At 43.8% G+C, this 27,208-nt stretch overlaps 1 long non-coding RNA gene across 2 annotated transcripts in view; it reads right to left on the bottom strand.

Moving 5' to 3' along the window:
* LOC130543005 (uncharacterized) overlaps positions 1-26,806 on the bottom strand; it is a 56,870-nt gene extending 30,064 nt beyond the window's left edge. Inside the window, exon 1 of one of the 2 annotated variants that reach the window (XR_008957979.1) lies at positions 2,189-26,806. This is a non-coding gene — a long non-coding RNA (uncharacterized LOC130543005). The remainder of the gene's footprint in view (positions 1-2,188) is intronic. The other variant, XR_008957978.1, reaches the window with a different exon arrangement.
* Positions 26,807-27,208: the final 402 nt, after the last annotated feature.

Raw genomic sequence — 27,208 nt, 5'->3', positions numbered from 1 at the left:
AGTCATTAAGGGTCTGCCTTCGGCTCAGGGCATGATCCCGGAGTTCTGGGATCGAGCCCCACATCGGGCTCCTCCGCTGGGAGCTTGCTTCTTCCTCTCCCACTCCCCCTGCTTGTGTTCCCTCTCTTGCTGGCTGTCTCTATCTCTGTCAAATGAATACATAAAATCTTAAAAAAAAAAACCATAGGTATCAAATTCAATGGAACAGAATATCGAGACAAAAACTAAGAAAGTCTCTTAGGATTGTTACACATCATTTCAGTGACATCACAGTGGCCTAAAGGTAAATTGGCTGAAAGTAAGTTGGCTCACGTTCGTGTGGGAAAACAAGATGATGTGGTCTAAGGACATCTGAGTCAAAAGCAAACATTAACCTCACGGGTCACTTTGGGCACATCCTGGTGGGTCATTTTGTAAACTTTGGTTTATCTCGGGGCAGAAGCTCTTTCTCACGTCCACTAATGTGATCGGATTTTAGCTTGCTGTTCCTACTCCGTAGAACTTTAAGTAGTAAAAAGATGAAACAAGTAATGCCCAACGGTAGATTATCTGGGACAAGTTCTCAGACAAATATTAGCAATTTATATGATTAAATTTTCATAGAAGAGATATGTAAGGGCATATTGCAACATGGGGCGGCATGGTCGTTCAAAGGTGGGTGGGGCTGTGGAAGGTTTTGTTGTTATTCTTTCGCTTTTCTGTGTTTGTAAATTTTTTAATGAGCTTGATTTCCTTTCATAATAGAAATGTAAGAGAAAAAGATCTGGAATATTCGGAGATGTTGAAAGAATATTTTCTGGGAAGAATATTTTCAATTCATTTTAAGCCAATGTTATATGGGCTTGTAGGGGAAAATTCCAGAATTCAGGGCCGGGGAATTGAAGGGAATGACCCAGTGAACAAGGAGAGGTGGACAACGTGTGTGTCTGAAGAAGACCCACCAGGACCTCGGACATGCTCCTTTCTCCTCCATCCCTTCATCTCAGATCATGTGGTGAAAATCATTATCACTGCTGAATAGCCAAAGATTTGGCTTTGCATTACGGTGCAATTTTGTGTGTCCGCCTTTTCGCCTGAGTGGTGAGGGTTGGCTTTACTCCTCTTTATGCACCTGGGCTGTGCCAAGATGAGGGAAAGACACTTTCCAGTTTTTGTAGTTTTTGTTGTTGTCATCGGTTTGTCAGGAACGGCACACATTAGTAGTTCCCCCAGTAAGCAGCCTTCACAGGGAAAGACACAAATGGGATCTGAAGCTATGCAAATGTCGCCAAATGAAGAGAGAGGTGGGAGAATTGGAGGCTGCGGGTACATTTGGCACCTGATGCGTGGCTCCGAGCCCTCAGGGCAAAGCTACCATGTATGACGGATAAGCAAGACATCACATTCTCAATTTGTTGCTTGCTACATCGTATTTTTTCCACTCAGCTGAAATGCGGTAATAAGTCACTGGTTTGGTTTGGATTACTGCAGTTTTTCTTCTTCTTTTTTTTTTTTTTAATAAGTATGAGTCTCAAGCTCTTAAAGACAAATGAAGACATTCTTTCTGTCTAACGCGTACAAGAGTTACAGCTTCTTGATTAATTTCATTGATTTTTTAATTCTATGTGCCTTGAACTTTTCAATGGGGCAATGCTATAATTTTCGAGTTACCAAACTGCAAACTGTAGCTGAATGAAGCATGTTTTTGAACTTGTAGTTCGGATGGATTTGGCAATATTGGTATTTTCCTTTCTCAAGTTTCCCAGCCCTTTGGCTAAGGCATCTGTGCCTTCCATGTGCTCCTCGTTAGAACACTGTCTCTCATTTAGCGGGGAGTTCCAGTGCCTTCGATGGAACCAAGAAATGCTTTCTCTCCGGTGGCACGAGTGTACCTTGCCAGAGCCATCCAAGCAAGGCAACGAGGGTCAGGGCCCCTGAAAGACCGACAAGTCCACTTCATGGGACAGAACATCTGGAGTTTGACAAGACACTCGTTCAAATGACTCCATCAGAGGAACTTCAGGAAATAGAACCGACTGTACCCCAAGCATCAGTTGCCTGCCATGACACACGAGTCGTCAGAGGCAAGAGGCTCTGAGAGAAAATTCTGAAACCCAGAGGTTCCTGAAAATTTGAAAAAGAAAAGCCTGCTTCTCCTATCTCACTGGAATCACTGTTGTGGTCCCAGCCAGGTAGCATCAGGACTTACATACGTAGTTTCAGTAGGTCGCTAGGCTTATAACAGCAGTTCTGAAATTGGACTGCGTCGGACGCATCAGGCTGACTCGGGTCACTGAGATTCGTCATGGTCTCCAGCTGTCTGCGCTACACCGGCTTAGAAAGATCCCGCGTTGCCGTGGGAGCTGTGCAGATGGGGTCAAGGTCACTGAATCTCAACTAGAACACAAGAACACGGTGAGGGAGAGGGTATAGCGGTGTGCCAGGAAAGCCACAAGACGCCACCGTCTTAGTGGCTTAAAAAACAGAAATTTATCTCTCCCAGTTCGGGAGGCTTGAAGTCTGAGATCAGCATATCAGCAGGGCTGGTTTCTTCTGAGGTCGCTGTCCTTGGCCTGCAGCTGGCCACATGCTCCCTCTTTGTGTCATCTCTCCGTGTCCTGATCTCTTCTACTAAGGACACCCGTCATATAGGATTAGGGCCACCCTAATGACACCATTTTAACTTCATTATCTCTTTAAAGGCACTGTCTCAAACACACTCACGTTCTCAGGTATTGGGTATAACTTCACGGTATGAGTGGGGAAGGGACACAATTCAGCCCACAACAAAGAATAGAGAGGAATTTGGCACCTCTGGCTTTTCCTTGCCCACCTTCTCCGTGAAAGAGAAAGGGCTGGGATTCCCAGCTCCGTGTCCCCATGCTAAGTACCGTATTTGGATATAATACTAGAGAGCCTTGAGATCAATAAGGCAACGATTCAAACATCTTTAGCCTTCACCTACTTAATAATTGCTATATTCCTTAATTTCCGCCTCCATATCTCAGTGTAGTGGCTAGAAATTCCAGAAAGATGGTAAATAATAATAATAGGCATTGCTTCCTTGCATCTGATTTTAAAAGCAACGCCTCTAGGGTTTCACATCACGAGCAATGCCCACTGTTGCATTTCATTAGGTGTTTCTTGTCGTGCTCACTGCTGATTGACCTACAGTTTTCACAAGACTATATGTTGAAATGTATCAAATGACCCTGATATTAAAATGAAGTTGTATCATTTCCCTTTGGCCAATTTATTTCAGGTAGCCTCCTAATGGATTTATTTTAAACAGATCGGCAATGCATTCCTGAAGAAAACTAGTTTTTAAGTATGTTGCCGGATCCTCTTTACTAGCCTTTAGTGTGGAATTTTTGCCTTGCTGCTCATAACTCAGCTAAGCCTCAGGTTTTCCTCTTTGTTTTAGTATTTGCAGATGTAGATGCTACCGGGGTATTCACGTGAAAAGCGACTTGGGAAGACTTCACATTTCCATATTCTCCGGAACAGGTTACATAATGTAAAGGTTATCTCAAGGGTACAAACTTGAAAAAAATCATCAATACTACCCGGCCAAGGAACCATTCTTTTTTTTTTTTTTTTTAAAGATTTTATTTATTTATTTGACAGAGATAGAGACAGCCAGCGAGAGAGGGAACACAGGCAGGGGGAGTGGAAGAGGAAGAAGCAGGCTCCTAGCAGAGGAGCCTGACGTGGGGCTCCATCCCAGAACGCTGGGATCACGCCCTGAGCCAAAGGCAGACACTTAACGACTGAGCCACCCAGGCGCCCCTGGCCAAGGAACCGTTCTGCCACAGTCCTGTCACCTTCACCTCTATTCCTGCAACTCTGTCCGAGCCTATGTTCTTATAGTCAATCTTAGTAATTCCTCTTCTCCTGGGAAAGAATTCATTTCATAGGCATTTTAAACATGTTAATGTGGTTTTATTCTGAGTGTTTTCTTGTAAAATGTGAAGTTTTGGTCTATGGTGAGATACTCCTCATTTTTAGCTTTTCATCTTTATACTGTCTTTCCCCCTTTATTTATACTTGTCAAGTATATCTGTATAATTGTGGTTGAGCTTTTCCCCCTCAAAGTGTCAGCTCTCACATCGATCTAAGTGGTTATAAGGTTCTTCTAGGGGAGGGATGGGGAAAGAATTTGCAGCATGAATCACGAGAGGAAAAAAACAACTGGCCAGTTTCTCTGTCTGAGGGCTCAGTGAGCTCAACTTTGTGAGATTTCATGGGGTGAGGACATTGACAATGTCCACAGATTATTGTGACAATATTGTTAATGTCTCACACAATTCTAAACCTCAACGAAGTCAGTCACTGAATATGGGACACATTAGGATAAAGTCATAAATTGGTGCTAACACCATGCTTGTTCTGGACAATTAAGGACCTTTTCTTTACTATTATTGTCCTCATTTGCTGGAAATAAACAGAGGAAATGAAAACCAACCCCCCTCCCACACACACACACACTGACTGTCAGAGCCACTCGCAGCAGTACTCAAAGGAGGAAAGAGGAAAAATCACTGAGGTCAACCTTTAGGGACTTGGCTTTCAACTCATAATGAAAAAATAAAAGCAGGGGGTGGAAACTTGGAAGAACAATATAATAATAATAGCTTCAATATTGAGGAATTATCAACCAGGGTGTTAGCTGGACTCCTATAATGGGGAAAGACTGGAAAATTAAAACGCACGTTTGCTGAGAACGCCCTCTGCCCTAGACGTTCCGGCAATCCGGCTGCCCTCAAATTCATCTGCCGTTCATTATCTTCTGGCAAACCTGATCGAATTCCCCTCCGAGCCAGGCTCTCTGTTGGCAGCTGAGCGCGTCAACATGCACAGAACACAGACTCACAGTATTTACTTCACTTCGCGGTGCTTCAGCTGCCTTGAGGGGCACACCGATGCCTCAGTGTGGGTCCCCGTTTCCAATATATGTTGTCTACACTCAACACCTTCGGTCGGCGCCTCGGCGGTTAGCACTTGCCTGGCTCCTGTTCCCGGGAATGCCAGCTGTTCCCCAGCACACCTTTGACTTATCAGTCACATCTGCTCCTTACCAAACTGAAAGAGGACTCTTGGTCACGTTATCTTGATTCCCCTCCATAGATGGTAATCTCTCTAAACCTTAGTTTTCTCATCTCTCTTTGAAGGTTGGAATATATTGTGCATGGGGTAGTAATTTCTTGGAACGGAATACTGCAAGAGCGAAATGAGTGGCTGCCTTCAGCTGATGGTCTCAGGATGAGGACGACGCGCCCACCCAGTAACGGAGCCCTGGCAAGACCTCACTCTGTCTCATGCGGGGCGTGTGGTTTAGCGACTCCGGGCTACAGGGAAGGGAGAAGCATGGCGATGGGGATGCTGATCATGGAATTGTTTTTAACAATGTCTAGTGACACAGATTTGTGAATTATTATTTTCAAATTGGATTTGTGATTTAATCTGTAGGAGTACAAATGGGGACACGTTGCCTTTTCTCTGGCATGCACGGGATCCACGACACAGCTTGGACTCGGGCTCACTTCCTATTTGTGAGCCTGGCACAGCGGACCTGACACAAGGAAGGGGCACTTCAAGCATGGAGACACCCCTGAATGGAAGAAATGCTGGTTTCAACCTGTGATACCGCTGAAGCATTATCTTTGATCTCAGAAATCTGGGGAAATGAGGTGACTTGAGAGCTGTAAAACAAGAATGACCACACCCAACTCACAGTTATTGAGAAGACCAGGTGAGAAAAATGATTGTGACGGCATGTTCGGGATTGTTTGTAAATTGCTGAGACAAGGTGAGGGACATTTGTTACCTCATTTGCAGGAAAACATCTGAAAGAGATCAGGGCTTCTAACCCCAAACCGATACCAACACCAACTCTCTTGGCTATCTCTGAGCTGTAAATCTTTGAACTTTAGGCCTAAGTGAAATTCCTTTTCTCACATTTTTTAATGAAATCAAAATAAATACAATTACTGAACAGAAGCCAAAGATCACAGGAGGTTAGAAGTGGGGCAAGGATATAGTCAGTACTGTTTGTTTGCATTCTGGCACTGTTTTCTTGGCGAATATTTCATTAATGGGGGGCTACAAGGGGGCAGAGTTGGCCCTGACGGATGTCTGCTGCTGATTAACTCTGAGCTGTGGCAGCTCTGTGATGCCCGGGCAACTGCGGACCCTAATGAGGACACCATCTAGTAGAATGTGATAGGTTAAAACCAGAAGATATTAAAATCCCCCCCAAGTAAAAGATTTTTCTAAAGATTAGACATTTGCTCTCGAAATCATGTCTAGGAATACATAAATATGCATAGACCTTTCTGTACGCTGTCCCTGCCATCCACCCTCCAAAGACCCTGAAACCCACTTTCTTTTTTCTTTAACCCAAATGAAAGTAAATAGAAGAATTAGCAGTTTACTCTAATGGAAAGTCTATTTAAGTAAAGCCTGGACTTACAATTAATACTCGGGTTGGTAATTAAATTTCCTGTTGATTCCCCATCACGGAGCTAAAGATATTTGGTAAATGCTATATCAATATCATTGCATTTTCCACAGAATAATCACGGCTGCTAAAACCAAAATGAGCAAGACATCAGAGCGGCACAGAAAATTAGTAATTATCCGGACTCTATTTAGTAAATCTCACTTTCTTGGAGAAAGTGTCTTGTTAGACCACAAGTAATTTTTGCTGGTATAAATTCCCATTCACTCTCATTAAGCCATATTATGTATTCAGGATACATACAGGAGAAGTCTTGACTTCTCCTCCCAGAGATCTCGGTCAATATCTAATTCATTTGCAACTAGATAGAGTGAGCGCCCCAGACGACAGAGAAATTCAAAATCAGGCTAACAGTTTAGAGAATCCAGTATGGGATTCTAATGCAAGTAGGCTTGCGTTTTACGTATACTCAGACCAATGCTCATGGCTTTGAAATATTAACTCTCTTATAATCTCTCGTCAGGGCAGGGGATGATGTTATTCTAAAAAACAGAATGAGTTCAGCTAATATTTGTCAACAGAAGTTGCAAATATCAAGCTGCTGCCATCTTGCACATCGCTACTCCCCCCGCCCCCCCCAAACATAGACATCAATCAGCAGCCAAATGGTGGAGCTTGACTCATTGTTTCCAGTGAGACCAGGGTGGTCTTTCAATCTCAAAGCAGGCACAGGCCGGCTGTTTGTCTACGTCTTCCTTAGATTTACCTTTAGGACCATGTGGGTGTGGAGGAGTCCTTCAAATGCATCTACTGTTTATATTAGCCTGTGAGCTGTAGGGTCGCTCTAACTTCCCGGGTCATCCTGTCCCGTGTGTCCAAATAGGTACAGCCAAGTGAGGAAGATATTGTGTCCTGATCACACCGCTCAATCTTTTTCTTCTGCGCCTCAACCAAGAGAACAGTTTCGGGACAACTGTTGACTTAAATGAGTGCTGGGCAGAGATGACCCATGTCCTTGGGTGTATTTGTCCACTTCAGCTGCACTGTAACTGGCACAACCACTGAAAGATGATGACTCAAGGTCACCAGGTGCCCAAGACTGCCGCGGTGGGTGAGACTGACATTTATAGGCCATGTATCTAGTTCTGAGCCAATGATTTGTGAATGGGGAGTTCCGGACCCCTCCAGCCTCCTCGATGGGCTTTGCTCACAAAGAGAAATGACAACCCAGAAATACGCAGGAAACCAGCTTCTGGAAGTCCTTCTAAAATCCCCCCCCCCTTTTTTTAATTTAAAAGAACTTAGAGCCAACGGAGAGCTTAAATCATGCATATTGAGCTTCTGTGCAAGGAAGAGTAAATAAATGAAAGACACTATGAAGGAGAACGCTTGGCTGGCCACCTGGAAGTACATACACCTGAATTTGGTTCCCTCGAGCAATGCATTCAGGTGAGACCGCCTTTTCTTAATTAGTAACAGAACCGCTCTTTTTGAAAAATGAGGTCACTGTGGCACAAGTGAGAACTCTAACCGAATTGTTGCATTTTTAGGTGCCCTGTGTAACATTCCTACCTAAGACATCTAGGCAAAATGGCTGCTGGAGAGTAATTACGGGAGCAGTTGGTGGAAGTAAGATTTGGGGGGCAGAAAGAATATGGAGAGCAAAGGTTGCTAACTAGTCTTATTTGGCCCAGTACAGTACTCAGTGTTTAAAGACATATGATTTTTAAATTAATTAGCCATAGTTGAAAACCAAGAAGCTTCACCTAAAAATCCAAACTCCTGCCATCTCTTGGAAGAACGCTTGGCTTTCATTCCGGTGTGACGCCTGTCAAAGATGCCCTGCCCCCTTAGCTAGGCCACACCCACTAGCTCCCTGCCTATACGCACTGGAGTCTTTTTTTTTTTTTAATTTTATTTATTTATGCGACAGAGATAGAGACAGCCAGCGAGAGAGGGAACACAAGCAGGGGGAGTGGGAGAGGAAGAAGCAGGTTCATAGCAGAGGAGCCTGATGTGGGGCTCGATCCCATAACACCGGGATCACGCCCTGAGCTGAAGGCAGACGCTTAACTGCTGTGCCACCCAGGCGCTCCAGGCACTGGAGTCTTAAACCGCATTCCTGGTAATCATTACCAGCCACCCCTGTTACATACTTGCCCTAGAACCAGGCTCACATCAACCTTATTAGACGAATGAGAGAACCCTCTAGGAGAGTATCAGAAACGCTCAAAGATATGTTCTCACCGAGCACCTCCCACGAGTCTGAGTCCCGCCTGATTTCTAATCACACGTGCCTGGTATTAAAATGACCTATTTACATAAATGCATGTCCCTGGAGATTCTGAACCACCCCAGCGGGCGCCATTTATGGGGCCCCACACAGAACAATGACTCTTATATGTAAGTCGCTGTCAGTGATGTTTTTAAAGATTGATGACACTGCTCTACCCTTAACTCTTAGCTTTAACTTTTTTAAAGAAACATATAGAAATTCATTCAATCCTAATGTTTGGAAAAGTCATAACAAGCTGAGAGTTGGTTTAGAATTATTTAAGCTATTCCCCAGTCTCTCCCTATAGAAAAGACTAAACTCAAAGCCCTAAAGGTGTTTGGAAACTCTGGTAATTTGAAATGTCACTTCGTGCATAATCCATTTTATTTAGGGAATAAAAAACCTAAGTCTGGTTAAACTCTTGAAAATTATACCAGCACCAAGAACAAATCAGTTTTCTCAGATAGTAATCTCACATTATTAACTTATTAAAGGTTTTAGCTTAAGCTAGTTTATAATTATTAAATGTTATGCAATAAAATTCTGGAAATTTTTACCTTACCTTATCTACTTTTTTAAAAATAATTTTTATCAGTGTTTGAAAGGAAGAAGAAATATGGACTCTGCTCCATAATAAATGGGTCTACTCTGGGGCACAACCCCCGCCACCATGATCTCATTAATCATTAATCACGGAGGCTTCCCTGGGTAGGCAGTCAGAGGCTGCGCAGTGACAAAATTCAATCCCCATTTCACAGACGGGGAGGCCAAGGCAGCAAGAGGTAAGTGGTTTCTGAAGACCAGACAGCAGGAGGGTGGAGGAGCAAGTGCTGGGCTACTCCCTGAGCTCTCCTGGGGGCTCCCATGAGTCCCCTGATGAAGAAGTGGGGAGCCCGCAAGAGGGCCTAGCGAGGAGGCCGTCGACTCAGGGTGGGGTGACAGCAGGAACCCCCAGGCCTGCCTTCAAAACATCTCCCAATTCATGGACTGTGACTTTGGCCAAGAAGCTTCTCTGAGTCCCATTTCCTCCCCTTTCAGATTGTTGTAACGACAATCACAAGTAGGTTTGCCGTGAGGCTCACCTAACAATCTCATACGAAACATCTCCAGCACATTACGGACATTCCGTCATGTCTCCCTTTGACCCTGCAACTCGTCCACAGATAGAAAACTGTTCTTTCCTTCCATTCCTGGACTGAGAAACCCTGTGACCATCGTGCCACCCATCAAGAGGACGGGGAAGGGTGGGCAGGACCAGCCTAGGCTCCAGGCCCTCCACAGTCCTGTTGGGTCCTCTAAGATTTCACCTGTATCTTGTTGTCTACACCACGAGCTCCCTTTTATGTTGCTGAGAAACTGTTACGATTACAAACATCATCTCCTCCAGCCCCTCACATGTACTCTGGGCCTCCACGCATTTATAAGTGTTTACTTCCTTCCTAAAGAGGCCTCTCTCTCTAGCACGTAAACAGTGAACGTGCGACTTCTGCTCATTTATGTAACCTCACCTTGCAAAGAACATCACCCTTTGTCCCAAACTAAACACAAGTTTCCTTCCAAAATTATTTGGAGTGGTGAATTAATCATGTGAATATATGATGTTTGGTGTTGGCCATTAAAAGGGGAGATGGTGAAACAGTAAATAGTGACTAGACAGAGAAACATTCTAAAGCCCACAGGGCCGTGAAGATTCGAAAGCTTGAAGGGCCTGTGTCAGGGGACCAGGCATCCCCGTCCCCTAGCCAGACACACGGAAGTCATCCTTGGTCTCTCCTCCCTTTGCCCGCGGGCACCGTGTCCTGCACACCGCAGGTCCTTCAGCCTTTGTAGGGCGGCCTGCTTCCCTTCACTCCCCGGTTCTGGCTGCATGCCGGCCCTCAGCGTCCATCCCATGTTTGAACTGTGGTAACGATCTTCTAGCTCATGTCCCTGCTTCCATTTTTATCCACTTCCTGTCCATCCTCCACACAGAGCCAGAATGTCCTCTAAAGTGCAAGTGTGACCCTGTCCTTGCTCTGCTTAAATTCCTTAGCGACTCCCCTGGGCCTGTGAGGAAGGACACACGATGTTCTCCCAGAGTGGGGCCTGCCTCCCTCTGAGGCTCTCCCTCCTGCTGCGACCACTGGCCGCCCCTCACACCCCCATGGACTGCCTCCTTTTCCCCTGAGCCTAGCAAGTTGGTCTTTGATTCAGCGCCCCATCACCCTGCTCCACATCTCCCCAGGGGGCTGCGAGAGCAGAGCGGCCACCTCCCTTTGAGCCTCGCTGGTGCCCGGGCCCAGGGGGCCTCCTCAGCAGCTGGTTCTCTAAATGCTCGTCTCCTCGTCTCCTCCGCCTGCCTGCTGGTCTAGTGTTCTGCGGCTTGACCGCCGTGGCTCTTAATGTGGATTCGCTCTCCTTTATCCCCTTGGGACTCGCTACACAATGTCAGCGGAAGATTATTACGTGTGGAAAGTTCTGGGACTTTGATGTGATCTCCTACATCCTCTCCGTCTTACCTACTTTCACAACTCCCGTTGGATGGCTCTTCTTTAGTCTCTGTATTTTCTGAACTGTGGTGTCTATTTTCTATCTCCAGACAGTTTGCTCAGCTCCACCACCCGAACATTCGCTCTTTCTTCAGTTCAATCGCACTTGTTGGCACATTATCTTCTTGTTTACCTCAATTACTGCATTTTTATTTTGGGAAGTTCATTTGCTTAACTTTGACCCGCTTGTTTTGTTTTTCCCCAGAATCTATTGTTTCGTTAGAGATTCTCGTCATTCTTTCATCTCTTGGATACATTAAAAGAGGTTTATTTTTAGCCTCTTGCAAACAGCTTGATTATCCCACGTTCCTGTGCGTTATTTTCATGTTGGTTGTGTTTCTAAGTACTTCTCACAGTGACAGCTTTCTTGTGCAGGTCATCATTCCTGCTTAGGGTCCACTTCCCGAGGACTTTATTTCTCTCGAGGTGCTCGGGGCACTGCGGGCGGTGGGAAGCCCCCGGCGGAGGGGCTCTGCCTTTGCTCCTGCAGGGCAAACCTGTTTGGTGCGGGGCTCAGCCTACCGATGGTGATGCTGGGCTGGGACTGCCCGGGGCCCTCGCCTGGGCCACACCTCTTGTGGCCGCACCCCCTCTTTGACCAGAGCCAATTTGAGGCTGGACCAGCCCTTGTGGTTCTGACGATTGCAAGATGAATCTCGGCAACAATCATCACAGAACTTCGGGAAGACCGGGCTTGTTTTCTTACTCACGGGTCTTAGAGGGTCTTGCAGATTCACTCTTCACTGATGAATTTAAAACAGAAGAGTGGGAAGTAAAGCGCGGGAAGGGAGGGGCACCTGGGCGGCAACCTCAGTTAAGCGACCGACGGACTCCTGGTTTTGGCTCGCGTCCTGATCTCAGGGCTGTGAGATCGAGTCCTGCGTGGGGCTCCACGCTCAGCACGGAGTCTGCTGGAGATTCTCTCTCCCTCTCCCGCCACACCGCCCATGCATGCTCACTCACTCTCTCTCAGTCTCTCTCCAAAATAAATAAATTAAAAAAAAAAAAGTGCAGGAAGGGAAAAGCGGGCTCACACAGTCAGTTATCTTGGTCACTGGAAGCTTTCTATAAGGAGGCTTCACGGGCCTAGCTCCTCACCGAGCTGTGCAGCCAGCCGTGTGTTTATTCCAGACCGACGTCTTTGAAAGGGACGTCTCCACAGTCAGAAGTTTTATGTCAGTCAGTTACTCTATTACAATAAAAAAATCTGATTGCCAGGCTCTTCCACTTCAGCCCCTTGCCAGGTCCAGGGCCACGCTCACTTCTGAGGGCTTCTGAGGGGTTCCCACACCATGTGGGGATACACACTGGAACTCCGTAGCACCCCTCTGCGTGGCATGGGCTTCCTGTCCCGAAACCTTACAGGTTACTGTTCTTTCCTTTCTCCTCAGAGCCCCAGATGAACAGTAGGCTTCCTTATGGCTTCCATTTGGGAGCTTCCCTTTAGGGAAGGACAACCCTTTCAGACTTCCAGCTCTTTCTAGAGCATCTCAGATCTGACCTCCAGCCTTTCACAAGTCTGCTACCCCTTCTCCCATCCTGGTGGGGCATCCAGCGCGCACCCCCAGCCCCTGGGACCTGCCTCCGGATTCCCTCCTCTGCTGGCTGAAGCCTCTGACCGCGGGCTACTTTTCCACCCTCAGTTTCTATTTTATTTTTGGCATGTGGAAATGTGTCTTTCTTTCTTTCTACTATGCTCAGCTATGTGTCCAACAGGACTTTGTTTTGGTTACACTTATCCAGTACTTTTCTGCTTTTATAACTGGGAAGGTATCACACATTAGCCCTGTTCTCTTGTTTTATGAACTCAAATCTTCCCTCTGGGCTCTGTGGGCCTTGAATTAGGACGTGTGGTTTATTCGGCATTCAGCAAGTGCCTCCGATGGACGAGACACTTAGACTTTGAGTACTGAATAAATAAAACCCAAGATGAATCTCACCTTCTCCATTTAGCAACTGGATCTTAGAAAAGCCATGAAATCCCTGTAGGCCTCAGTTTCTCCATTGTCAAACCAAACGAAAATAATCCCTCCCCCGTTGTCTCACACAAAGAATGGGTTGTGAAAGTCAATGCAATAATATTACGAAAGACCTTTAAAAAGTCATAGGTGCTAGTTTAGCGAAAGATGCTAAGGAAAAAATAATACTCTATTAAGCGATCATTCATTCACTTCTTTCTCACCAGGACAGTGAGAAGCCAGAGAGGACTGAGCTCCTCTGGCCTCTGCCAATTGGTGTCAAAGTCCTAAAGTGACATCAGCAAAGCAGGACAGAAAGTTCGCCGATGGTGTCTCAAGCATAGACCCTTCTTCTGTGGTCTTGTATTTTGTGAAAAGCTTGACGTTCTCCCTTTAAACGTGGCTCTGCTATTTGTCCTGTCTTTGTCCAGTGCTGGGAGATGTGAGACTAAGGGCAATGGCCCCCCTGCTGGAACGGCACTGAGCAGCAACTCTCTATGTCTCGTGCTTTTTGCTTCCATTTATCTACTGGTCCAGTTGGCAAATCCTTACTGAATGCCAGCCACGAAACAGTGATTATGACAGGGGCATTTTCCCTTCCCTTTGGGCTTACAGGTACTTACTGCGGGGGAGGAAATACGAGTCTAATCATTTGAAGCATTTGCCGTGAGAGTCTTTTTGCCCCTAGGTTCACATGTTCTAGATCTAATGCAGTGCTTTTACCTTGGGGAACCAAGCTCCCCTCCCAAAGCCTGCCCAGTTTTTCCCTCACCCTCCACCCCGCCCCTATGCGTGCCCTAGTCATCTAGTACAGTGTCCTACAATATCTGTGAAACTACTCCAACTCTGTACCAGATCTTAAGCAGGCTGCTTGATTTCTGGACCCCGTGCCTTTGCAGTGCTGTTCCTGCTGCCCCAAACTCAGCTTCTCTCTTGAAGCCTCGTTCTGACCACAAGGCTGAGCTCATGTACCTCGTCTGTGCTCCCCGTTCAGGGGAGCTGGTGCTCTAACTTCAACAGACAAGGTCGCCTATGCCCCCCTGGAGCTCTTTCCGGGCTCTGGCAGACACTGCCCTCATTTAGGGGATGGTCGTCTCCCCAGGTAGGAGGCTTCTGTGAAGCCATCTGCGTCTTTCTTACTTACCTTGGCACTCCCACAGTAGCAAGCATGGTATCTCACCTAAAATTAGTGCCTAATAAATGTGTGTGGCTATTGGTTTAATTTGGATGAATAAGGGGTGAGTTTTCAATGCAAAGGGATAATCCACTCATAATCTACAACAATACCCAGGCGATAAAGTTAAATCAAATTGAAATTTTGGATTACTCAGTTCTACAAACTGGTAAGCAGTGATTTGTTCCTTTAAAGGACATTTCTGAATCATAAGAATGGCTTAGAAAATTCTTAGCCCATTACTTTCAATGTAGGGTCCTAAGAAAATGTCTCCATAGGTTCTATATTTTGTCCCTGGGGTATCATTTACCCATTGAGCAGATGCATACATCAAAGCACAGAAAAGGAAATCTCGTGGAGGCCAGACTCCTTTCCATGTCTCAGTCAGAGCCAGAAATAGAACGGAGGCGTGTGTGTCTCACCCTTGGGCCAATGGCGTGCCCTGCTTTGCACAGCCTTCTCATTAGTGGTGAAGCACAGAGGGCGTAGTTCCTGGTTGACCGTGAACAATAAAGCATTTCAGATTAACGAGGGAGAAGGAACAACATGGAAATGATGAAAAATGTACACTCATTCATTTATTTATCGATTCTCAAATATTTGGTACGCATCACAATACACCTGGGCAGGGTGTGGATGGATAGGAAGTGGGTGTTCTTAGAAAAGACCTCAGAAGACCCCAATACCGGCAGTCCTTGGGGCGCCCTTAATGAAATTGAATTAGATGTGCACAGTTCAATGAGGAGTGAGCCAGAATCCATTCACTGTTTTGCAACTGGCTTTTTTTTAACTATAACAAATATCTTGCATATTGTTCCACATCAGAACATACCGAGGCGCTTATTAGCCTCATTCTTTTCACAGCTGCAGAGTATCTCATAATACTTTTTAGCCAGTTCCATGTTGATGAATATTGAGGTTGTTTCCAAACATTTGCTAGTTATAAAAATTTTTAAAAGACCACAATGATATCCTTACACATATATTATTTCACGCGTGTGCCAAATATATCCTTGGGAAGAGATTTTAGAAGTGGATTTGTAAGTCAAATGACATGTGTATTTTACGTTTTGATAGAGATTGCCAAATTATCCTCTATAAAAACCATAGCTGATATTCTAATTTTTAAACATTATGTATTTACTACCTACTATGAGCAAGGATAGAATGTTCTATTTTGTTTCCCTTTCTATTCTTTTTGCTATGCATTTCTTTTAATTGTCTTATTACCCTGGATAGGACCTCCTTGGCAATGTTAAATAGAACTAGTAAGAGCAGCCCTCTTTCCCCAGTCAGGATGTTAGCCCCTTTCCTACTGAGTTAGTTCCCTTGTGCTGAAGGTTCATGCCCCACATCTTAAGGGAATGTTGAATTTGTCACATCTTTTTCTTGCATCTGTTAGGATAGCTATATATATTTTCTCTCATTCTGTTAATACGCTGAGTTACGTGGATGGATTCCTGAATATTAAACCACCATGCATTCCTGGGAGGAGCAGTACATGATCATAATGATTATCCTTTTTAACATCGTTTGACTCACTTTTTCAATTTTGCTAAAAATGTGTGTTTCTGTCCTTCAGGACATTGTGGTTTCTTTTTCTTGTAATATCCTTGTTTAGTTTTGGTGTCAAGGTCATATTGGCTTTGGTTTGGAAAGAGTTCCCACGTTCATTTCCTAAAAGAATTTGTGTAAGCTTGGTATGTTTTCTTAAATGCTTGATAGACTCTATCAGTGAATCTATCTAGACCTGGAGATCTCTTCGTAGAATTTTTTTTTTTTTTTTTGGCTCATGAATTCAATTCCTTTAATAGATCTAGAGGTATTCGGATTTCCTATTTATCGGTTTTACTAAGTTGTATTTTTTATAGAATTTGTCCATTTCATCCAAATTGTCAAATTTAATGATATAATATTACTCATTAGGTTCTCTTATTACTCTTTTGATGGTTTTTAGGGTCTAGAGTAATAATTTCTTTATTGTTCGTGATACTGGTAATTTGTATTTTCTCTTTTTTTCTAGATCTGTCTTGCCAGAGGTTTACTGGTTTTACAAATCTTGTCAAAGGACTAACTTTGGGCTTCGTTAATTTTCTCTTTTATGTACCTATTGTTTATCTCATTGATTTCTGCTCTTTATTACTTCTTTCCTTCTAACACTTGGGTAATTTGCACTTTCTTTTCTAGCTTGTGAAAATAGAAGCTTAGGTAACTGGCATTATATCTATCTTCTGTTACAACATAAATACTTAAAACTCTAAGTATGCCTTTTCTGTGTCCCACAAAATTTTGATATGTTATATTTTCATTGTCATAGAAGTTAAAACAGTTTTCAGTTTCCCTTATGATTTCTTCTTTAACCCATGAGCTGCTTAGAAGCGTTCTGTTTGGTTGTCCACTATTTGAGGATTTTCCAATTTTCTTCTAATTTCTTTTGTGATCAGCTATTTATAATTCCAATTCTTGTTAATTTATTGATACTTGTGCCCCCAAACATGGCTTCTCTTGATGAATGGTCCATGTGCACTTTAAGAGCATATGTCTTCTGAAATTGTTAGATGCAGTAATCTGTGAAAGCCCATTAAGTCAATTAAGTATTAAGTCAATTAAGTATTGTGTTTTTCAAGATGCTAAAAATATCCTGGTGATATTTTCTCTCCTTGTGTTGAGTGCAACTCCCTGAGAGCACAATATTGAAAAATGTCCTACTATTAGTGTGAATTTATCTATTACTCTCCTAATTCTTTCAGTTTTGCTTCGAGCACTTTGAAACTCTTAGGTACATAAACATTAACGATTGTAATGTCTTCCTGATAATCGAACGGAATTGATAATTTTATTATTATAAAATATCCCGCATGCCAAGTGCTTCTGGGCTGGTGGAGTGGCCCCTAAAACGCGCTCCTCTATAAAAGCAGCCATAATACTGGCAAAGGTCGTCAAAATTAACTTTCTCAGAACTCCAGAAGTTAACCAAAGCCTTGTAACTCTCCAACAACATTTATTTAAGAAAAATGTCTGAATCCCAGAAAGAACACCAAACTTGGGGGCATTTTGACCTGCCATATTCCCATCCTCCTATACTCGGCTCCATGGTAGCCTTGAAAACCAACAGACTCAGAACCATGGTAGGCGTGAAAGACAGCCGCCTAGCAGACATGGAGGGGACAGAACAGCTGTGGAGCTCCCTAGAAAGCCTCACCCTGAAAGCACTGTCACCACTTTACCTGTTTGGAAGCTCCCTAAAAAAGCCCCAATAACAGGGCTTATCTTTATTTGACCTGACTCAGAGCTTGCTCAATGAAGAGACTCCCCCCCCCCCCCAGAGCATTGGTTGAAAATCAGCTGCAACTGTTTAACATCCAAGCTGACTGAGGCAATGCTAACAGTTGGGCAAACACAGGGTTGACAAAAATAAATTTCAAAAGAAAATCTAGGGAATGAGACTGGAAAAGCTCAGACAGATTCTTGGGAATATAGATGATTCTAAGTTCTAGTTTTTATGTTGGAGAGTGACTCACGGGTGCTTATTACATTATCAAATATATATTACTAGCGAAATACATAAGTACATGAATAAAATCAGGCCATGAATTGACCAACGATGACAGTATCATGAACCAAAAATGATGTTGTGTGCTTGAGATGAGGGAAAGAGAGAGACGCAGGCCCTGAGGAAATCAACCGAGTGGGAAACAACAGCTACAGATCCTGGTGTGAGAGAAGGAGGCATCATTTAATTTTGTTCCTGTCTGGTAGGGCCAGGCAGCCCACCATAAAATGCTACAAAGGTTGTCGAGGAGGGCGGCCGGCTCTGAGCCCACGCTGGAGCGACTCAGCTGGGGAACCACTCATCTCCCCTGTCCGTACCTCACTCCTCGTCCCGTTCGCTGGATTTCTGAGTTGAGTTTAATGTCAGCCTGTGCTTCCTTCCTGCCGCTTCCGCTCTCTGCGTATGTGTTTCTGTTGTGGATGGTTTGCTGCTCTTCTGACCACACGTTTGCCCCCGTATTTCTACTCAGCCATTCGTATTTCCCCTGAGTTACATCCCACCCAGAACAGGAACTCGTCGCAGGGAGACTCAGGCCCCTGTGTCCCGCTGTCTGACCCCACTCCCCACCCAGTCCCCAGACAAGGGACAGAAAAATATGTTTCAGTCAGAGTCTTAAGGATGGAATGAAGGTGCCAAATGCCATTGGAGATGAACATTGTACTTATATTCCTGGGCGTCACGAGAGACACAGAACTGAAAAAGAACAGGGTGATGGGCATTAAGGAGGGCACGTGTGGTGATGAGCACTGGGTGTTATATGCGACTAATGAATCATTGAACACTACATCGAAAACTAATGATGTATTATACGTTGGCTAACTGAACATAAAAAAAAAGAACATTGTTTTCAAAGACCTCTACACTTCTTGACCATGACAGGTGATAACTTGACACAACAGAGGAACCGTGGCATGAGCTGAGAGGGGCCTTGGCACATCCCAACAATCATCACTTTGTGGGAGGAGCCAGGGCTTGCACACCCAAATTCTGGAGCCACCCCACCCAAGTTTGAATCTGGCTCTGCCATTTCCTAGCTGTGTGCCCATAACAGCTAGTTATTTGCCCCAGTGTTCCTCAGTGCCCTTATCTGGCAGATGCTGATAATAGGAATCCATAGGGTTGTTGTGAGAGTTACAAAGCCCATAGGTTAGCAGACCCAGCACCTTCAAATAATGCATTTCCTATTATAATTGTTCCTTTTTCTATAGTTCCACCTGTCAGTATGTCAGGAAGAAGAGGGTGGTTGGTTCTGTGGATCTTTGCTGCTCTCTCAAAGCCCATCTCCTGTTTTCTCAGATGTGATTGTGCGTGTATACGCTGCGGGGTCTGGCAAGAAAGGTGGTTTAGAGAGAAGCTTCGTCCTGCCTTTATGCTCTCTATGCTGCCCCTTCTGAATGCTTATGGAGCAAACTCCATAAGAGGGGTTCTATCCAGTCCCCTCACCTCTTCTCCATGAGCCTATCTGTGGGGGTGGGAGATGCTGAGTTCTCCCAGAGTGATGCCTGAGCTGCCTCAAATCATGGCTGACAGCTGGTTTGGGACCAGTTGTGGGGAAATCAGATCCCACATGTGAAACCAGACAGATCCCCCTCTACTGTCACCACACACTTCAGATGATCAGAAAACGATCAACGATTTTAAGCATCCCAAAAGGGCTGATAAGCCTACACAATAAGCTAGGAAGAAACAAAACTGAGATTCATCTGACGATATCTGGCTTGAAAAAAAATAGCTCAAAGTGTTTTTCAAAACATCTGGTTCTTGACAGAGAACAGGATTTTGCCAACCAATTCTCCCCTGCTAAAGCCCTGAGGTCCATTCTATGTGGTTCTGATTCCTTTTTCCTGGCCTCCATCAAAGGTTACATAAGGACCATGGGATTATTCTATGTTCACAAAACTTTGACTCTATCTTGCCCCCGTGCCATGGCGATTCTCCCAAGTGAGCTGTACAGCATGGCCCAGCCCCACTCACCCACCCCACGTGGATGTTTGCCCAAGGTCAGCCATGCTCCCAGCCAGTACAGTTTCACAATGCGTGGTGTCATGGCCTCCCACAAGTACTCCCCATGTGTTCTCTCCGAGAGTCCCCTGATACTCTCTGGGTGCTTGGCAAATATGAAACCACAAACAGAACTGGAATTCACAGACATGGTCAGCTCAAAGGGGATTTCCTCAATGTGCATTCTTTTCTGAGAACCTCACTGATTGCTCTCCTGAGGCTGATTGTGGAAAAAACTCCGAACTCACCCCATTTTGGTAGATCAAGGGCCTCATTTGGGGGAAATTATCAATAAAAGAGCTGAGATGAGGCAGGTCAGATGTCCTACAATTGGAAGTCCTCTGAGACAGCTCTGGAGTTGCAAAAAAAGAACTTTTTTGAGAGGAAAAAATGACAGTGGGGTCACTGGCTTCCAGGGACAGAGTCCATAGGGTGATACAACTAAGAGCTCTGTGCTGAGTGCCTCGGAGACCTGAAATCAGGATACTCATATTTAATTACAATTACAATTAAAGCAATGCATTCACATGATTAAATATCAAATCCCTGTCCCCTCCTATAAAATGGCTTAAAATGAAAGAAAAATATGTATTTATTTTCCCTGTTCCACTCCCCAAGGCCTTGGGTTCTGGCAATTGCCATCATTTATAAACCAAGCTCGGAACTGTTCCTTCCTCTTCTATTTTCTGGAAGAAACTGTTTAGAATTGGGGTTATTTCTTCTTTGGATGTTATTTTAGAATTTGCCAGTGAAACCACCTGGTCTAGACATCTCTTTTTCAAAACAGTTTTAACTATAAAGTCAATTTATTTTATAGCGGTTATCTATTTAATTTTGAGTGTATTTTGGTAATTAATGGTTTTTAGAAATGTGTTCATTTCTTTTAAGTTGTCATATTTATGAGCCTAAAGTTGTTCCTGTTACTCCCTTATTATTCTTTTAATGCCGGCAGGATCTACAGTAATACCCCTTCTTTCATTCTTGATATGGATAATGTGAGTCTTCTCTCCTTTATCTTTGTCAGTTTTTCTAGAGGTTTGTCTTTTTAAAGAGCCAGCTTTTGGTTTTAGTGATTCTTCTCTATGGCTTTTCTGTTTTAAATTTCGTTGATTTCTGGTCTTACCTTTATCATTTTCTTCCTCCTGCTTGCTTTGGCCCTCTTTTGCTCTTCTCTTTAGAGAGACTTAAGGTGAAAGCTTAGATGAAAGATGAAACCTTATTTATTTGAAACTTTCCTTCTTTCCCAACACAAGCACTTAATTCTGTAAATTTGCCTCACAACACCCCTTTACCTTCATTCTACAAATTTTGTATGTTGTATTTTCATTTTTGCTCAGTTCGGGTAATCTACTTTCCCCCGAAATGTGGATTCTTCTGGTTCAGGTGGGCAGTTCTGTAAATGTCAGTTAGATTCACTGGGTTGATGGTGTTATCAGTTCTTCCATATCCTCGATGATTTTCTCTCTATTAGTTCTGTCATTCCTGACAGAGTGTTGAAATCTCCAACCAGGATTGTGGGTTTGTTTATTAATCCCTTCAGTTCTGCCACCTTTTATATGATGGATTTTGACACTCCGATTTTAGTTTTTACACATGTATTGTTGTTAAGGCTTCATGAAGAGTTGACTTGTCTATCATTATACATTTTCCTTTTTTGTCCCTGGTAATTTTCTTTGCTCTGACGTCTACTTTGATATTAATAGAGCCATTTCAGTGTTAGCTTAGTGTTTACACGGAATATGTTTCTCCATCCTTTTACTTTTAACCTACCTCTGTCATTATCATATAGACAACATATAGCTGTGTCACGTGTTTGCTTATTCCTTCTGACAGTCTCTCTCTTAATTGCTATGTCTAGACCATCTACACTTAATGTAACTATTTGTATTATTAGATTTAAGTTTACCATTTGGTATTTGATATCTGCTTATTACCTCAGCTTTTCATTTCTTTGTTTCCTTTTTCCTCGCCTTCTTTTGGGATATTCGAGCACTTTTTAATATTCTACTTTCATTTATCTGTTGTATTTTCACTATGTCTCTCTGTATGGTTTGTTTTCTTATATTTCATTTGTCTGGTTAGCGATTGTTCTACAGATTATGATAAACATATTTAACTTTAAAAAATCTAAAGTCAACGTTTTACCACTTTAAGTGGGATGTATAGACCTTACCAACATACAGGTCCGCTTTCCCTCTCGCTTCTATGTAGCAGTTATCTGAAGCATTCCATCTCTGTGCATTGACAGCCTCACCAGAAAATGTTACAATATTTGCTTTTAACTATCCAACATATTTTAAAGAAATGAAGAAAAGAAAAGTAGTCGATTGTATTTATCCAAATATTTACTATTTCTATTGCTCCTCCTTCATTCCTGATGTTTCACGTTTCCTCTGATATAATTTGCCTTCTGTCAGAAGAGATTACTACAGCAATTCTTTTAGAACAGGTGCTGGCTTTCACCTCTCAAGCCCTCTTATCAGGTAAGCCTATTTTATTTACAGGATGATGAATACAGGTTGCCAGAATGGACAAATTGGCCAATCATGCCTTTCCTTGAAGTCAGAGCCCATTTAACAAGCTCCCCTAAACAATGAGAGGTATGCTGCGACTGTGAAGTTTTCACACTTTAGTTCACACAGATAAATGAATTATTGTTACAGCTTTCTTTCATATTCAGCCAAGACTTAAAGGATTTTTAGGCTTCATTCATTCTGCCTTGATCAAGAAAACACACACTCAACTTGTCATGCCAATGACTTCTGGCAAAGAGTTTCTCTGATCAATTACATAGGTACAGCCTATTGTCTGGATCTCCCTCTTCCCTTCATAATTCCCTATCCCCTCTCCACATACCCCAGATCAAGGCAATTTTATAGAGGAGATGGCAAAGAGGATTTGCATCATCCAGCCCCAATATGACAAAAACAAAACAAAACAAAACAAAACAAAACAAAAAGCTATCAGACATTTCTATTTGCTCCTTTTGGATCTGCTCTCAACTCCAGAGCCACTAATCATCCCTTCCCATGGGAGTCAGTCCTTCCTGATCCTTTTTCTCCCCTCCTGGATTTGTCTCTGTAGGAACATCAAACTCTTCCCCTTCCCATTTATTAGACAGAGTTTTTCTCTTCCTCATGGAAACTAGGCACCAGCCCAAAACCAGGTCCTTAAAGCTTGTTTCTATCCCCTCAATAGACTTATAAAACCACTTTCCAAAAAAATTCAAGTCCCTTCTGAGTAAAGAATTCTTGTAATAACCACTAAGAAGAGAAAACATTTCTTCACTTTATGACATGTAAATCTCAGAAGAGACATTTGTGTTCAGGTTGTAGGGACATTTCACTCTAACCCTCAATGTTTTGTCCAAATTAAAGCCCAGTACAGCAAATTCCACAATGTGTGTGAGTTTGTTGTAAGCAGTTTCCTCTAATATATTTGTGGGGTTCCCTGTGGTCCTTTCTCCCTCTACTCACCAACAAGCACACATTGCACTGTGTGTATTGTGCAGGGTCCAGCCCAGTTCCTCCTTTCCCAGCTCCTTCAGTAGAATATCCTGGGAGCCAGCCAGCCTTACACCTTTAATTGAGCTAAACTGCAGGCTCATACAACTTCAACCAACTTCCATACTCAAAAGTTTGAAGGGTTGTACCCTAAGTCACTTAGTTGAGGGTAGCGGGGCACCCATATCTTGGGTGAATTCAGCAAGTAGCCCCAGAAAAACCACGGAGGACACAGCAAAGAACCAGAGCGGTAGGTGAGAATTCTGCATGCCTGTTGCCCGGGTCACAAGCCTTGACTCTCTAGTACTCTATTCTGTTCGAATGCTTCCCTATTATATTTTCAAGTGTGACTCTGCCTTCCGACTCCCAACATCAACTCCTATGGCTCCAGTTCATAAAACTGCGCATGGTCTTCAGCGCCTTCTGATTTCCTTTTCTATTACTTCCCTGATTTCCCAGCCCCTATGAAGACTAATGTCCTATTGATGGGGTACATCAAAAGGACACAGGAGACAACAGAAAAAGTTCCCAATGGCCAAAGTTGGAATAATTTGATCAGCAAAATAAATAATGTAGTACAGTTGATCCTTGAACAACGTGGGTTTGAACTGCACAGGTCCACTTATCTGTGGATTTGTTTCAATAGATACAGAACAGTACTGTAAATATACTTTCTTTTCCTTATGATTTTCTTAATGACATTTTCTTTTCTCTATCTTACCTTATCATAAGCATATAGCATATAATACATATAACATACAAACTATGTGTTAATCAAATGTTTAGTGATTGATAAGGCTTCTAGTCAGTAATAAGCTATTTATAATAAAGTTTTTGGAAAGTCAAAAATTATATATGAATTTTTGACTGCACAGGGGTTCAACACCCCTAAACCCTGCATTGTCCAAGGGTCAACTGTATTAGATTATAACCCAAAATATAAAGTAAATATTCACGAGTCCATACTGATATAAATAAGGGACTGAATAAATAAATAATTGGGAAGAAAAGACAAATCTCCCATGCAGAATTCCAAATAAATTATGTAGATACTCAGCCCTCAGTGAGGTGGGGCACAACTCTCCATAGCTCTCCATGTGTGAGTTGCATATAATGACTTCCTTCCAAAGAATAAAGTAGGAAAAGGTGGGGAGAGTCACTTCACCCTAGAGAAGCCTGACAAATACTTTCTCAGTCAGGCAATCAAGGTCAATATCAACCGTGATGTCATATTGATAACATGTACCCTTGGTATGATGTGCTGAGAACGGCTCTTTACCTCTGCGGTCTCCCCCGCAAGAACACAAAACCCCAGTCTGATCGTGAGAAAAAAGAATCACACAAATCCCAGTAGAGGGGCATTCTAAAATACACCTGACCAGTACTCCTCAAGACTGTCAAGCTCCTCCAAAACAAGGAAAGTTTAAAAAACTATCACAGCCAAGAGGAGCATAAGAAGACATTGACTAAATGTGATATAGTATCCTGGATGGGATCCCAGAACAAAGGACATTAGGTAAAAACAAAGGGAATGTGCATAAAGTATAGACTTTAGGTAAATCTAATATGTCGATAATAGGTCATTAATTTTGGCAAGTGTACCACCTAACGTAAGGTGTTAGTAACAGGAGAAACTGGGTGTAGGATATATGGAACCCTCTACACTACCTTCATAATATTTTTGTAAATCTCAAACTGTCCTAGCTTCTGGCCTGGAGGAGGTGAAAGTGCAACTGTTTTCAGTTGTCCCGAATCCAGGTTCATTCAACATGAGCCGCCTCCGCCAAGGCTGGACCCCAACAAGATCAAAGTCCTACACCTGGGGGTGCCTGGGTGGCACAGCGGTTGGGCGTCTGCCTTCGGCTCAGGGCGTGATCCCAGTGTTATGGGATCGAGCCCCACATCGGGCTCTTCTGCTATGAGCCTGCTTCTTCCTCTCCCACTCCCCCTGCCTGTGTTCCCTCTCTGGCTGGCTGTCTCTATCTCTGTCGAATAAATAAAATCTTTAAAAAAAAAAAAAAGTCCTACGCCTGAAGTGCGCTGGTGGGGGGTCGGTGCCGCGTCTGCTCTGGCCCCAAAGATGAGCGCCCTGCATCTGTCTCCAAAAAAGGTTGGTGATGACATCGCCAAGGCAACTGGTGATTGGAAGGGGCTGAGGATTATGGTGAAACCGATCATTCACAACAGACAGGCCCAGATTGAAGTGGTACCTTCTGCTTTTGCTCTGTCAAAGAACCGCCCAAAGACAGAAAGACGCAGAAAAACATTAAGCACAGTGTAAATACCACTTTTGATAAGATTGTCAACATTGCCCAACAGATGTGGCACCGATCCTTAGCCAGCGAATTCTCTGGAATCATTCGAGATCCCAGGAACTGCCCCATCCATGAGCTGCAGGGTTGACAGCCCCACCCTCATGACATCAAGAGCAGTGCAGTGGAATGCCCAGAGAGTTGGGAACTACAAAGGAAAATATTTCAATAAAGGATCATTTGACAATCAAAGCAGTTTTTTTTTTTAATTAAAAAAAAAAAAGATCCTAAAAAAATTAAATTTATTTTAAAACAAATGAACACAGACTTCTGGCTGAATATGGCAGTCCAATTGAGGAAACATTTTCAATCAATACTCTTCAGTTTTTACCAACTGTAGTGGAAATATTAATATACAAAAAGTTGTACATATTTAATGCTATACGTCTTGATGAGTTTGGAGATGTGTGTGTGTATATATATACACAATTTATACACTATACACACACACACACACACACACAGACCTGATTACACTTTTCTCAAAAGACCAGTCCCCTTGGTTCCGGTCAGGTGCTCGCCCTGTAGCCCACTGTGACTCTCTCGGGGGCAGCTGAGGAAGGTTCCTTCATCCCATCAGCAGCTGTCAGCACTGTGTCTACTACCCGTCAGGTTCTAGGCTAAACTCCTTGAACGGACGATCACGGGAACATTGTACGGACAGGGAAGAGGCGGGGCAGACATCCACAGGTGCCTACTCACCACTTATCCCCCTCCTTGTTCCCGGTAGAATATTTTGTTTGGGGCAGTAATACAGCCAGTTACCTGTCCAGACGACCGGCGCTGAGCTGGAGGTCTCGGGATAGCTTCCCTCCCAGGGGCCGTCCTTCTCTGCTTCTGTCCTCTGTCTGCCGGGGCGCAGACGCAAGGCTGTGGGTTAGCAACCTCCTATGAACGTGAGGCAGGAAGCGAGAGGACAAAAGCCTCACCTAGGGGCAGCATGGAAAGAGGGCATCCGGGGACACAGATGACACGGAGAGCCGCTGTGCCAGCCTGGACACTATCTCAGGACTTTGTTTCGTGTGAGAAAGCAGATCCTTAATTGGTTACATTATTCTATTGTGTTTCTGCTCTATGAATTTGAGCATAACTTAATGGAAGAATGAAGTGATTTGCCCAGGGCCTCATACATAGGACACCACACAGCTGGCCCCCAAATCAGGCTGGTATGACCCCAAAGCTTGAAACTGCTGCATTTCCCTTCCCTTTGCATTTGTGGTCATTGCTTATCATTCACCATTTCATCCCAGGCCTTCCCAGCTCCTGATTTTCAATATTGACTTAATCATTGAAATGCTCAAAGGACTATTCCTGGGCTCCCCGCCCCTTCCTGGTCCTGGCCACCCCAGGCAGCAAGCCTGCCCTTGCGTGCACCCCTCGATCCTGCGGTGTGGGGCTCAGACAAAGCAGACCAGGTGGGCACGCACTTTTCAGCTGCAGCTGGAATTCATCCCTCTACCTTCAT

The sequence above is a fragment of the Ursus arctos genome, unplaced genomic scaffold (genome assembly GCF_023065955.2).
Source record: "Ursus arctos isolate Adak ecotype North America unplaced genomic scaffold, UrsArc2.0 scaffold_7, whole genome shotgun sequence".
Lineage (NCBI taxonomy): Eukaryota > Metazoa > Chordata > Mammalia > Carnivora > Ursidae > Ursus > Ursus arctos.
Note: the sequence above shows the minus strand (reverse complement) of the source record. Positions and strands in the feature narration are given on the sequence as shown.